Source organism: Balaenoptera acutorostrata, assembly GCF_949987535.1.
Source record: "Balaenoptera acutorostrata chromosome 6 unlocalized genomic scaffold, mBalAcu1.1 SUPER_6_unloc_2, whole genome shotgun sequence".
Taxonomy (NCBI): Eukaryota; Metazoa; Chordata; class Mammalia; order Artiodactyla; family Balaenopteridae; genus Balaenoptera; species Balaenoptera acutorostrata.
Window position 1 is genome coordinate 84,180 of NW_026645491.1, and position 14,365 is coordinate 98,544.

Genomic DNA, 14,365 nt, shown 5'->3' on the forward strand with positions numbered 1-14,365 from the left:
TTAATGTGTTGTTGGATTCTGTTTGCTAGTATTTTGTTGAGGATTTTTGCATCTATATTCATCAGTGATATTGGTCTGTAATTTTCTTTTTTGGTACTGTCTTTGTCTGGTTTTGCTATCAGGGTGATGGTGGCCTCATAGAATGAGTTTGGGAGAGTTCCTTCCTCTGCAATTTTTGGAAGAGTTTGAGAAGGATGGGTGTTAGCTCTTCTCTAAATGTTTGATAGAATTCACCTGTGAAGCCATCTGGTCCTGGACTTTTGTTTGTTGGAAGATTTTTAATCACAGTTTCAATTTCATTACTTGTGATTGGTCTGTTCATATTTTCTGTTTCTTCCTGATTCAGTCTTGGAAGGTTATACCTTTCTAAGAATTTGTCCATTTCTTCCAGGTTGTCCATTTTATTGGCATAAAGTTGCTTGTAGTAGTCTCTTAGGATGTTTTGTATTTCTGCGGTGTCTGTTGTAACTTCTCCTTTTTCATTTCTGATTTTATTGATTTGAGTCCTCTCCCTCTTTTTCTTGATGAGTCTGGCTAATGGCTTATCAATTTTGTTTATCTTCTCAAAGAACCAACTTTTAGTTTTATTGATCTTTGCTATTGTTTTCTTTGTTTCTATTTCATTTATTTCTGCTCTGATCTTTATGATTTCTTTCCTTCTGCTAACTTTGGGTTTTGTTTGTTCTTCTTTCTCTAGTTTCTTTAGGTGTAAGGTTAGATTGTTTACTTGAGATTTTTCTTGTTTCTTTAGGTAGGCTTGTATAGCTATAAACTTCCCTCTTAGAACCGCTTTTGCTGCATCCCATAGGTTTTGGGTCGTCGTGTTTTCATTGTCATTTGTCTCTAGGTATTTTTTGATTTCCTGTTTGATTTCTTCAGTGATCTCTTGGTTATTTCGTAACGTATTGTTTAGCCTCCATGTGTTTGTCTTTTTTATGTTTTTTTCCCTGTAATTCATTTCTAATCTCATAGCGTTGTGGTCAGAAAAGATGCTTGATATGATTTCAATTTTCTTAAATTTACTTAGGCTTGATTTGTGACCCAAGAGTGATCTATCCTGGAGAATGTTCCGTGCGCACTTGAGAAGAACGTGTAATCTGCCGTTTTTGGATGGAATATCCTATATATATCAATTAAATCTATCTGGTCTATTGTGTCATTTAAAGCTTGTGTTTCCTTATTTATTTTCATTTTGGATGATCTGTCCATTGGTGTAAGTGAGGTGTTAAAGTCCCCCACTATTATTGTGTTACTGTCGATTTCCTCTTTTATAGCTGTTAGCAGTTGCCTTATGTATTGAGGTGCTCCTATGTTGGGTGCATATATATTTATAATTGTTATATCTTCCTCTTGGATTGATCCCTGGATCATTATGTAGTGTCCTTCCTTGTCTCTTGTAACATTCTTTATTTTAAAGTCTATTTTATCTGATATGAGTATAGCTACTCCAGCTTTCTTTTGATTTCCATTTGCATGGAATATCTTTTTCCATCCCCTCACTTTCAGTCTGTATGTGTCCCTAGGTCTGAAGTGGGTCTCTTGTAGACAGCATATATATGGGTCTTGTTTTTGTATCCATTCAGCCAGTCTATGTCTTTTGGTTGGGGCATTTAATCCATTCACGTTTAAGGTAATTATCGATATGTATGTTCCTATGACCATTTTCTTAATTCTTTTGGGTTTGTTTTTGTAGGTCCTTTTCTTCTCTTGTGTTTCCCACTTAGAGAAGTTCCTTTAGCATTTGTTGTAGAGCTGGTTTGGTGGTGCTGAATTCTCTTAGCTTTTGCTTGTCTGTAAAGCTTTTGATTTCTCCATCAAATCTAAATGAGATCCTTGCTGGGTAGAGTAATCTTGGTTGTAGGTTCTTCCCTTTCATCACTTTAAGTATATCATGCCACTCCCTTCTGGCTTGCAGAGTTTCTGCTGAGAAATCAGCTGTTAACCTTATGGGAGTTCCCTTGTATGTTATTTGTCGTTTTTCCCTTGCTGCTTTCAGTAATTTTTCTTTGTCTTTAATTTTTGCCACTTTGATTACTATGTGTCTCGGCGTGTTTCTCCTTGGGTTTATTCTGTATGGGACTCTCTGCGCTTCCTGGACTTGGGTGGCTATTTCCTTTCCCATGTTAGGGAAGTTTTCGACTATAATCTCTTCAAATATTTTCTCTGGTCCTTTCTCTCTCTCTTCTTCTGGGACCCCTATAATGCGAATGTTGTTGCGTTTAATGTTGTCGCAGAGGTCTCTTAGGCTGTCTTCATTTCTTTTCATTCTTTTTTCTTTATTCTGTGCCGCAGCAGTGAATTCCACCATTCTGTCTTCCAGGTCACTTATCCGTTCTTCTGCCTCAGTTATTCTGCTATTGATTCCTTCTAGTGTATTTTTCATTTCAGTTATTGTATTGGTCATCTGTGTTTGTTTGTTCTTTAATTCTTCTAGGTCTTTGTTAATCATTTCTTGCATCTTCTCAATCTTTGCCTCCATTCTTATTCCGAGGTCCTGGATCATCTTCACTATCATTATTCTGAATTCTTTTTCTGGAAGGTTGCCTATCTCCACTTCATTTAGTTGTTTTTCTGGGGTTTTTTCTTGTTCCTTCATCTGGTACATAGGCCTCTGACTTTTCATCTTCTCTGTCTTTCTGTAACTGTGGTTTTTGGTCCACAGGCTGCAGGATTGTAGTTTTTCTTGCTTCTGTTGTCTGCCCTCTGGTGGTTGAGGCTATCTAAGAGGCTTGATGGGAGGCTATGGTGGTGGGTAGAGCTGACTGTTGCTGTGGCGGTCAGAGCTCAGTAAAACCTTAATCCACTTGACTGTTGATGGGTGGGGCTGGGTTCCCTCCCTGTTGGTGTGGCGGTCAGAGCTCAGTAAAACCTTAATCCACTTGACTGTTGATGGGTGGGGCTGGGTTCCCTCCCTGTTGGTTGTTTTGCCTGAGGCAACCCAACACTGGAGCCTACCCGTGCTCTTTGGTGGGGTTAATGGCAGACTCTGGGAGGGCTCACGCCAAGGAGAACTTCCCAGGACCTCTGCTGCCAGTGTCCTTATCCCCACGGTGAAACAGAGCCACCACTTGCCCCTGCAGGAGACCCCCCCAACACCAGCAGGTACGTGTGGTTCAGTCTCCCCCAGGGTCACTGCTCCTTCCCCTGGGTCCCGATGCACACATTACTTTGTGTGTGCCCTCCAAGAGTGGGGTCTCTGTTTCCCCCAGTCCTGTCACAGTCCTGCAATCAATTCCCACTAGACTTCAAAGTCTGATTCTCTAGGAATTCCTCCTCCCGTTGCCGGACCCCCAGGTTGGGAAGCCTGACGTGGGGCTCAGAACCTTCACTCCAGTGGGTGGACTTCTGTGGTATAAGTGTTCGCCAGTCTGTGAGTCACCCACCCAGCAGTTATGGGATTTGATTTTACTCTGATTGCGCCCCTCCTACCGTCTCACTGTGGCTTCTCCTCTGTCCTTGGACGTGGGGTATCCTCCTTGGTGAAGTCCAGGGTCTTCCTGTCAATGATTGTCCAGCAGCCAGTTGTGATTCTGGTGTTCTCGCAAGAGGGAGTGAGAGCACGTCCTTCTACTCCGCCATCTTGGTTCACCCTCATGAAACATTTTTATCATGACTGTTTTAAAGTCATTATCAGATCCTGACAACTCTGTCATCTTAGTACTGGCATTTGTTAATTGTTTTTTTTCTTTTTTTTTTCATTGTTTGATATTTTCTGGTTATTGGTATGACAAGTGAAACATGAACAGTTTCATATTATGCTGTTATAGTTTATGCTTTATTTAAACTTTCTGTTTGAATTGGCTTTCTCTGACAGTCTTCCAACAAGGGCAGGGGGGCACTGCTGCCTCATTATTGTCAGGTGGAAGTACAAGTCCAGGGTCCCCACGGGGCCTCCACTGACACTGAGGTGGGGTTATTTTCATTTATTCTGGTTGTTGGTGAGAGTCCTACTCTTGTGTGAGCCTCCCCTAACACAGCCTAAGCATAGGCAGGGGAGAGTGTCTCTCCCTGCAGGAGATTGGAAGTTAGGTCTCTCCACATGGTCTTCACTAACACCACAGTGGGAGCCACTTGTTACTACCCAACGGAGATACAAGTTCTGGCTCCCTTCTCTGACAGCTCCCACAGGGGTATTGGGGAGCCTTGTTATGGCGTCATGAAGGCTAGAGTCTGGGTCCCCCTCTCAGCCTTTGCTAGTGTGGAGGGGACAGGCCCAGGTTTTTCTGTGGTTTGGCTGCAGTAGAGACCTTTGCTGGGCTGCCCCCTTTCCTGTCCCTTTGGCTACAGAGAGCAGACTTTTGTCAGAGCTTTTCTGTCTCGCCTGTTGGCATTTCCAGTTTGCCAGCTGCATCAGTTCCAAGTTAGGAAAATCCAGGAACTTGTTTCATGTCATTTCTCAGATCCCTCGCTGGTCTGCCTTTTCTCTCCATTTTTCAGCATCATCTTATGTTTGTCTTATACATAATGTCCAGGATTTTTGGTTATACCCAGTGAGAAAAATAGGGAAACTATGTCTATTTTCTCAGAAGCAGAAGTGTTGCATGTACTTTTAAATAATACACTTAATTTAAGAAATATATCCTGCCCCCCATTAACTCAATTTAGGAGATCTTACTGAAGATTAATCTGCATGACTCAGAGTTCTCCCCTGGGTTATGTGGAGTCAGTAACCCAGTATTCCTTTTGATGGCAAAGTAATGGCAGAGTGGTGGCCAGTCAAATCAGAGATGCCACTGATGGTGAGATGCACCAATATTTCATTTATTTTTCAGAAAGAGAAAAGTACTTTGAATAAACTAATATGCCATCTGTATAGTAAGATGCATGCTGATTTCTCAGAGGTCAAAATATGGCAAGAGTTTGCTTCGTGGAACAGAATCAGTATGGTAGTTATGTGGAAAGGTTTGCAGAGTGAAGTGCAAACAATAATATATTAATGTTCAAACATGTTTTATTTATTTGCCATGTTCAGTTTAACAAGTGGATGTTGGTTAGCTTACAAAAGCAAGCATTCCTTTTCTGAGAATGTTGACAAGACCCTTTAAACCCCAATTTGGTGGGTCTTTCTTCCTTGCAGAGATAAAGCTGCCTGCTTTGCTATTCAGAAGGGATTACAGGCATCACGTAGTGACATTAAGCTATTTAACCATAATGATATGGATGACCTGCAGCGACTATTGAAAGAACAAGAGATTGAAGATCACAAGGTATGATTCTTTTGAAGAAAATTACACAGTTCTTTTGTACTTTCTAACCAGCTAAATTATAAATGAAATGGTAATTTGTCATGAAAACTTGCCTGTGGATCACATGTGGACATTAAATAAGGGTGTTTCTGCTTATTAAATGTACCTCAGATTAGAGAGTCAAGCCTGATAGTAATTGCCTCATCATTGCCATAATTATATATGGCAAATGTGGGGGAAGGTTATCTAGGCAGCTTTCTAAAAGGGAGAGAGAAAAACAGCATGTATTTTGGGGGTGGAGGGATGTACACTCAACTCTACAGAAGTAACAACAGAACTCATTAGGGCATTAACAAGATGTATCTAGTGAATTCAAAATAGGCTTATTCATATCAGAATAAATCATGTATCAATTCACCAGAAGAAACCATGGCGGCAGATCTTAATTAATGAATTTATGAACAAAGTGAAGACTCTTTCTCCCTACCCCAACCTCATCCCAGATCTCTGACCAGCTGCTCCCTGTGGGAAGCAGCTGCCTCAAGCATGGTTTCCTTCTACGTTGCAACCTATTTACACTTCTTCTCAAGCACCTGTGTAGTCCCTTGGGACAGGGAGGGAATTAGGCAGGTGGAACTTGCTCCTTGTTGTTCTGATAGAGAGTGGAACAGAGGAAACGTGTTCAAAGCATCACTGTTAGAATTAGCATTTATTTGCCCCTGACAACATGAACAGAGAAGGTAGTTCTGTGGTCTGTGGTTCTGCAGCAGGAACCACTGTGTGTGAATTGTACTGGGAACCTGGTCACCACATCCTTTGTCTCAAACACCACTTTCAAGTGGACTTTCCCAGTGTAACTCATCCGTTACTAGAGTAACTGATAAAAATGCTCATCACATCCTTAATTTTGTGTTAATTTCCATTTTTCCAGATATTTGAATTATTCCTTTTGGATTCTGTCATCTTTGTTTAGGTGATAGCCTAAGAGCAGCACTTCATGATTATACACATTCTTGTGATGAATATGCATAGACTTCTGCTATTTTATGCTAGGTGTGCTACAGACAGTGTTTTATAAGTATACAATTTAGAAGAATGTATAGGGAAAATCTTAAAATTGAGACCGTTCCACCAATGAATTCTTTCTACAGATTGTAAAAAGATGTCCCTTTTCTGATTCAGTAATAGAATGCTACCGTATTGAAAAACACTGCCTTAGAAAGTGTGACCAATGAACCAGTCTGCTGTAGAGTTATTTTGCCAAGTTAGCATTGTACAAATTTGGAAGACAACATATTCAGGTTCTGTGTGTGTGTTGTATAAGATTTATAATCTGTGGAACTTTTATTTTAATGAATAACAAGAAATAAAGTTATCTTAAAATTTATTTCCATTTTATAGTTTTTACCTTTTTACTAATTAATTTATACCACATATTCCTGCCAAGAGTAGGCTTTCTAAATTACTTTACATTTTGGTTTTTAGAAATAATTCTTTTTTAACTTTGTTTTCACAAAAATAATAAATGTTAAATTTTTAAATATTTTGTACTTAGATGCTTATATTTCCTTTGAAAGTAGGTTAAATAATCTGAGTTTGGATCAAACTCTTTTTGTCAGTTTCCCAACTAATGGAGTTCATATGTTTTTTCATTCCTTTTCTTATAGAGTTCTCTTATCCCATATTAATCCTTCTTAAAAAAAAAAGATAATAGGTAAAAACAGCAGTTCATAGAAGAAATGCAGATAACTGAGCAAATAGAAAATAGTCTGACCTCACTAACAGTTACAGAAATTAGGGTAAGAGTTTTTGCCTGTCCAATTAGGGAAAACTTTTTATGGTAATAATCAGTGCCACACTGATGTACAGGGGGCCTTCCAAAAACTCTGAGGAGAGCTTCAGTTGGCACAGCCTTTCTAGAGGGTAAATGGGCAGGTATATTCTGGGATTCTTAAATATCTATACCCTCCGGAGTGCTATCTTTAGAAGAGAATCAGAAATGGTGTCAGAGATCGAAGGGTATTCACGTGATGTAAAAAAACAAAATGAAGGAAACAACCTAAATCCAGCACTGTGGGAATAGTTAAATAATTTACGGTGTATCTACAAGGTGGAATATTAAATCTCCATTAAAATCATGGTTTAAATAATATTAAATAATGTGAGAATGTTCACAACATAATATTTTAGAAACTCCGGTCCTAGAACGATTGCGGTAAAATCCTGATTTGAACAAGGTAATTTACAAAGATATTGTACTTACAAGAAAAAGTTACCAGTGTGTGGTGTAACGAGCTCATTTGTTAAATTCTTTTTTGTACTTTTCCATTTCCCAAGAATATTCCAAAAATAAAATATTCCTTCATTGAGTATTTTAAGATCATAAGAAAGATACTTTGTGTTTTAAAGGCAGGGAGAGGCGGGATGCCCCCAGGTCCTCAGCTGTGACCTCCCAGCAGACCCGCAGCCTCAGGTTTGACTTAGGGACGGAGTGAAGATGACCAAGAATGGTGTAAACTCTCGCATGCTTCAGCCGACACTTTTTTCAGTATTACATACAGCTGTGGGTTCTAAAATACCCCTTAAAGAATAGCTCTGATATTTGAGTTTCTAGTTGTTCATTAGAAGCTTAGAGGCAAGAAACCTTTGAGTAGAAAGATGGCGGCAAACTCTGTGGAATTTTTTCAGTGCAGCATACCTGAAACATCTACAGATTCAGCAGTGGGAGTGGTTTATTAGTGATTTGACGTCAGTGGGGTGTGGGAAGGTGTGTGTTACTTGAAAGAGTCCCTCCACTGCACCACCCCCGAACATGACTGGGTGAGGTCATAGTCCAGTTTTACTTGAACCAGTAGTGAGGAGGCAGGAAGGAGAAGGGTTTCATCTGTTTTTTGGTAAGTAAGGGAGGTCAGGGTTTGTCTGTTTTTTAACTTTTTATTAGGAACATTTCTGGCACATTCAAAGGAAACAGTAGTATAGTGAAGCCCCCTGTACCCTTCTCTCGGCTTTGTTTTCAATATTCTGCCACTCTTGTATCATCTGAACCTTCACCTAACTCCCCACTCAGTCTCTGTGATGATGATGATTATCATCATCATCATTAGAGTTCTTTTTATTTTAGGTAAAATTTACATTGAAATACATTAGTCCTAGTTATACAGTTTTGACCAGTGGTTATACCCGTGTAGCCCAGGTATCATGGCCCCCATCATGACATAAAACGTCCCCATCTCCCCCAGAAAGTTCCCTTGGGTCCCTTCCTAGTCATTCTGGGCTTGGAGGGTTTTGTTTGTGTTTTAGTATTCTCAGTGTCTAAACAGTTTGTGTTTGTGTGTGAGGCCTCCTAGTTGACTGTGTGACCTGAAAACATGTCTGAGAGAAGAAAGCACTGTTTTTCATCTCAAAATAACAGGATCTCAAACCTTGAGCTTGAAATTGATTTAGTCTATCTATTTGTTGATTTATCTTGGTGAATAAATCTTGTAGGGTGAAAGTGCTAGAGAGCATATAACAGATTTTGTATTTGGAGTTACTGAAATTTAAAACATCTATTTTTTTTTCTTTTAAAGAGTCCTCGCAAGGCTCGTGTAACTCGACGTTTCATTGTAGTCGAGGGGTTATATATGAATACTGGAACTATTTGCCCTCTTCCAGAATTGGTGAGCAACCATGTTTATTTATTATTTTAGTATTCAGACTATTTGGCAGTTATGCCTTTTGTTTGTGACCATTTTTAATGTATAATGTCTGCATTGCTTTGCTTAATAGGTATCATAAGCACATTCTGATCATACTAGGGAAGTAGATTAACATTAAATGCCAACCCTGACCTTTAAAGAGTAATCAAGACTGAGTTTTATAAAACCAACTTTATTGAGGTATAATTGACACATAATAAAATATACTCACTTTAAGAGTACAGTTTGATAAGTTTTGACAGATGTATACTCCCCTATCACCATCACCACAGTCAAGATATAAAACATTTCTGTCACTCCAGAAGTCCCTCATGCCCCTTTGTAATCAGTACCCCATTCCTGGCCGCAAGCCACCATTGATCTGCTTTCTGTTCCTGTAGTTTTGCTTTTTGTAGAATTTCATATAAATGAAATCATATAATATGTATTTTGTAAAACTCAGCTTTTTAAAAGGGGATACAATACACTGTCTTTAGAAACCATGACTATTGAGATTTTTTTTTTTAGGTGAAATTCACATAACATAAAACTAGCCATTTTAGAGTGTAGAGTTCAGTGGCATTTAGTACGTGCACAGTGTTGTGCACTCATCAACTAGCTAGTTGTAAAACCTTTTTGTCACTCCCAAAGAAGACCCAGTACCCATTAAGCAATCACTTTGCATTTTTCCTTGCCCCTAGCCCCCACCAGTCTGCTTTCTGTCTATATGGATTTACCTATTCTGGATATTTCTGATAAATGGAATCATATAATATATGACTATGGCTTCACTCACTTATAATGTTTTCATTGTTTATCCAATTTGTGGCATCATTTATCAGTACTTCATTCCTTTTTTCTTCTTTTTTTTAAAATTTATTTATTTTTGGCTGCGTTGGGTCTTCATTGCTGTGCGCGGGCTTTCTCTAGTTTTGGCAAGCAGGGGCTACTCTTCGCTTCATTCCTTTTTAAAGCTAAGTAATATTCCATTGTGTGGGTGTATCACATTTTGGTTTTTTTGTTAACAGATATTTGGATTGCTTCACCTTTTGGCATTTGTGAATAGTGCTGCTGTGAACATTCATGTACAAGTATTTGTTTGAATCCCTGTTTTCAACTCTTTCATGTATGTGCCTAGCAATGTAATTGTTGGATCATGTGGTAATTCTATTTTTAACTTATTGAGGAACTGCCATACTGTTTTCCACAGTGGCTTGTACCATTTTACATTCCCACCAGCAATGGAGGAGGGTTTCAGTTTCTCCACATCCTTACCAATGTATACTTTTTTTTTTTTTTAATTTTTGCCATTCTAGTAGGTGTGAAGTATATTTGCATTTCTGATTTGCATTTCTTGAATGACTAATGATGTTGAGCCACTTTTCTTGTGTTGGCCATTTGTATATCTTTGGAGAAATGCCTCTAGAAGTCCTTTACCCATTTTTAAACTGGGTTGTCTTTTTGTAAAGTTCTTTATGTATTCTGGGTACTAGACCCTTATCAGGTATGTGATTTGCAAATATTTTCTCTCATTCTATAGGTTGTCTTTTCATTTCTTTGATAGTGTCCTTTGATGCACAAAAGTTTTTAATTTTGGCAAAGTCCAATTTATCTAGTTTTTTGTTGTTGCTTGTGCTTTTAGTGTCATATCTAAGAAATACATTGCCAAATCCAGGGTATGAAGATACAACCCTATGTTTTCTTCTGAGATTTTTATAGTTTTAGCTCTTATTTTAGGTCCTTGATCCATTTTGACTTAATTTTTGTATATTCTGTGAGAGAGGGATTCAACTTCATTCTTTTGCATGTGGTTATCCATTTGTCCCTTTACCATTTGTTGAAGAAACTATTGTTTTCCCATTGAATGGTCTTGGCACCCTTGTTGAAATCAGTTGACTGTAGGTATATGGGTTTATTTCTGGACTCTCAGTTCTATTCCATTTGTCTATATGTCTAGCCTTATGCCAGTACCATGCTTAATTACTTAATTCATGTAGCTTTGTGGTAAACTTTGAAATCAAGACGTGAGTTCTCCATTTTTGTTCTTTTTCAAGATTGTTTTGGTTATTTGGCGTCCCTTGAAATTCCATTTGAATGTTAGGATCAGCTTTTCCATTTCTGTAAAAAATGGCATTGAGATTTTTTATAGGGATTGTAGTGAATATTTAGATTGCTCTGGGAAGTATTGCCATCTTAATGATACTGAGTCTTCTCATTGATGAACATGGAATGTATTTCCATTTATTTTAGTTTTCTTCAATTTCTTTCAGTATTGTTTGTGGCTTTTACTGTAAAGTCTGGTACCTCTTTGGTTAAATTTATTCCTAAGTATTTATTCTTTTTGATGCTATTATAGATGGAATTGTTTTCTTAATTTCCTTTTTGGATTGTTCACTACTAATTATAGAAATACAGATGACTTTTGTGTATTGATCTTGCATCATTCAACTTTTGCTGAACTTGCTTATTAGCTGAAACAGTATTTTTGTGGATCTTATTCTGTATGTAAGATCATGTCATCTGTGAATAGAGCTAGTTTTGCTTCTTCCTTTCCAAGGATGGATGCTTTTCTTTTTTTTTCTTGCCTGATTGCTCTGGCTAGAACTTCCAGTACAGTGTTGACTAGAAGTGACAAGAGTGAGTGTCCTTCCTGCTCTTTAAAGGGAAAGCTTTCAGGCCATCACCATTGAGTATGATTTTAGCTGTGGGTTTTCCGTAAATGCCCTTTATCAAGTTGAGGAAGTTCCCTCCTATTTCTTATTTGTTGAATGCTTCTCTCATGAGAGGTTTGGGGTTTGTCAGATGCTTTTTCTGCATCAGTTGAGTTAATCATGTGGTTATCCTTCATTCTATTAGTATGGTGTATTACACTGATTTTCCTGTAATAAACCACCATTGCATTTGACCATTAAAATCTGAATCTCTGAGTCCATCAATTGAATAGGGATTCAAAATAAAGGTTTCATATCTTATTTTTTAAGTTTTTCACTATTTCTTGAGGAAATCTAGATACATCCTAAATGTCAATAAAAGAGATTTGTTTTCCTCTCCTTCCTTTTGTGAGTGTCAAAGACGAATAGAATAATGTAGGAGAGATAGTCGGCCACAAGATGTTAGAACTGTATGTTACAGGAGTACAATAATAAATCAGTACTGATGGGCAAATATACAGCCAGTGAAACAAAATGTAAAGTGTAGGAACAGATCAAGTACCTAAAGTACTGAGTATGTAAAATTACAGTATACAAATTAGGGTTTGACAAAAGGATTCCTGTTTTGTTTTACTTGTCTGTTTGTGTTCCAGTACTGGGATAATATTATTAAATATTTTCTAAAACATGGTTTTTAGAAACTATCTCACTCATATAATACCTCTTATTAATGGATGGGAAAGAATTAGTATTGAAAAGATGTAATTCTCCCCAAATTAGTTTGTTCATTGTTAATGAAAATTCAGGTAAAAGCCCAGTGAGGACCCCTCTCCCAATTTGATGTTGATTCACAAGATTAGCCTGTAAAATCTTTTTTTTTTTTTAATGAAAGCTTCTTTATTTATTTATTTATTTATTTTTGGCTGTGTTGGGTCTTCATTTCTGTGCGAGGGCTTTCTCTAGTTGTGGCAAGCGGGGACCACTCTTCATCGCGGTGCGCGGGCCTCTCACTGTTGCGGCCTCTCTTGCTGCGGAGCACAGGCTCCAGACGCGCAGGCTCAGTAGTTGTGGCTCACGGGCCCAGTTGCTCCGCGGCATTTGGGATCTTCCCAAACCAGGGCTCAAACCCGTGTCCCCTGCATTGGCAGGCAGATTCTCAACCACTGCGCCACCAGGGAAGCCCTAGCCTGTAAAATCTTGATGGTTAAAAAATAAATTATCAGACGCATGATATGAGACATCAACCCATCTTATATATTTCTGTGCATTATTTCTATAGTTTCAGTGGAAAAAATCATAGTAATTAAACATTTAATAATTAAAATTATGATTCTGGGGCTTCCCTGGTGGCGCAGTGGTTGGGAATCTGCCTGCCAATGCAGGGGACACGGGTTCGAGCCCTGGTCTGGGAGGATCCCACATGCCGCGGAGCAACTAGGCCCGTGAGCCACAATTACTGAGCCTGCGCGTCTGGAGCCTGTGCTCCGCAACAAGAGAGGCCGCAATAATGAGAGGCCCGTGCACCGCGATGAAGAGTGGCCCCCACTTGCCACAACTAGAGAAAGCCCTCGCACAGAAACGAAGACCCAACACAGCTATAAATAAATAAATAAATAAATAAATAAATAAATAAATAAATAAATAAATTAAACTTTAAAAAAAAATTATGATTCTGGCACAAGAGAAGATTACATGAGCCATGGAAAGATTTAAGAGCCCAACTTCTCATGTTATATATATAAAAATTTAGTGGTTGATAATCACTGTATTTTAATTCAACTGTGAAACTTATCACATACATATCATAAAGGGGTAAATCAATTAAACACTAGGGGGAAAAAATCTGTACATATGTTCAGCCTCCCAATGTATAAACCAAAAAATTTATGAAATAATTAGAAGAACATATAGATAAATATGCATCTAAACCTTAGATGGGAAAGGACTTTCTTATAAGCCGGAAAACAAAGGGGGAAAAAAAAAGATTAAAAAACATATTAATGAAAACTTTTTCTGGATTAAAAAAATGAATCTAAATTGGAATAGTGCCTCTGAGGGAAGAATATTTACAACATTTCCCTAGGAGTTTTTATGTATAATCAGACCAGTATTTAACAGATAGATTACATGTCTATACTCATAGTGTCTTAACAGTTCCTTCTTTAAAAATTGGCATTGTGCTGTCTATATTACTGAGTTAAATTGAATCATTTTAGAGCATCTAAAGTACAGTTAATTTTCATTATTCATGGTAGTTATGTTCTATAAAGTGTGTGTGTATATGTGTGTATGTGTGTGTGTGTGTGTGTGTGTGTGTGTGTGTGTATATATATATATTTATGTTCTATAAACCTGCTGCAAATACTGAATTACCAAATACTGAACTTTTGCTCCTAGGGCAAATACAGAGTTAGTTTTCTGCAACCCTCTAGTCACCACGTTTTCATCAGTTACTCAGTACATAACCTTGTTTTATATGTGTTTCTGGGTAAAGACACCTTATTTAGTGTACACCGTTGACGTAGCCATATTGAACTCCCAGCCGGCAGTGCTCTAACTCCGGCCTGAGTGCAGTTTATGTGACACACGCATGTTTTCCGTAAGGCGCATCACAGCCGTCTTGCGCTGAGGCCCTCTGGGCCGAACTTCAGCGCTGTGCTGGGGGGCCATTGTAAACAACAGAATCACAAGGAAAAGCACAAAATGCGAAAAATGTGGCAGTAAACAGAATGTGAAAAGGACACTTGTTTGCAGTATAAGCTGAAGCAGTAGCCCGTTAACTCAGCTGGGAAGGTGCATTTCAGGTGACTCAAAGTTTTTCACCACCCTGCAAATATGCCCTAAGTATTGA

The 14,365-nt window shown here is 38.3% G+C and overlaps 1 pseudogene; it reads left to right on the forward strand.

Annotated features, from left to right (window-relative positions):
- LOC103015412 (serine palmitoyltransferase 1-like) overlaps positions 1 to 14,365 on the forward strand; it is a 61,623-nt pseudogene that overhangs the window by 32,215 nt on the left and 15,043 nt on the right.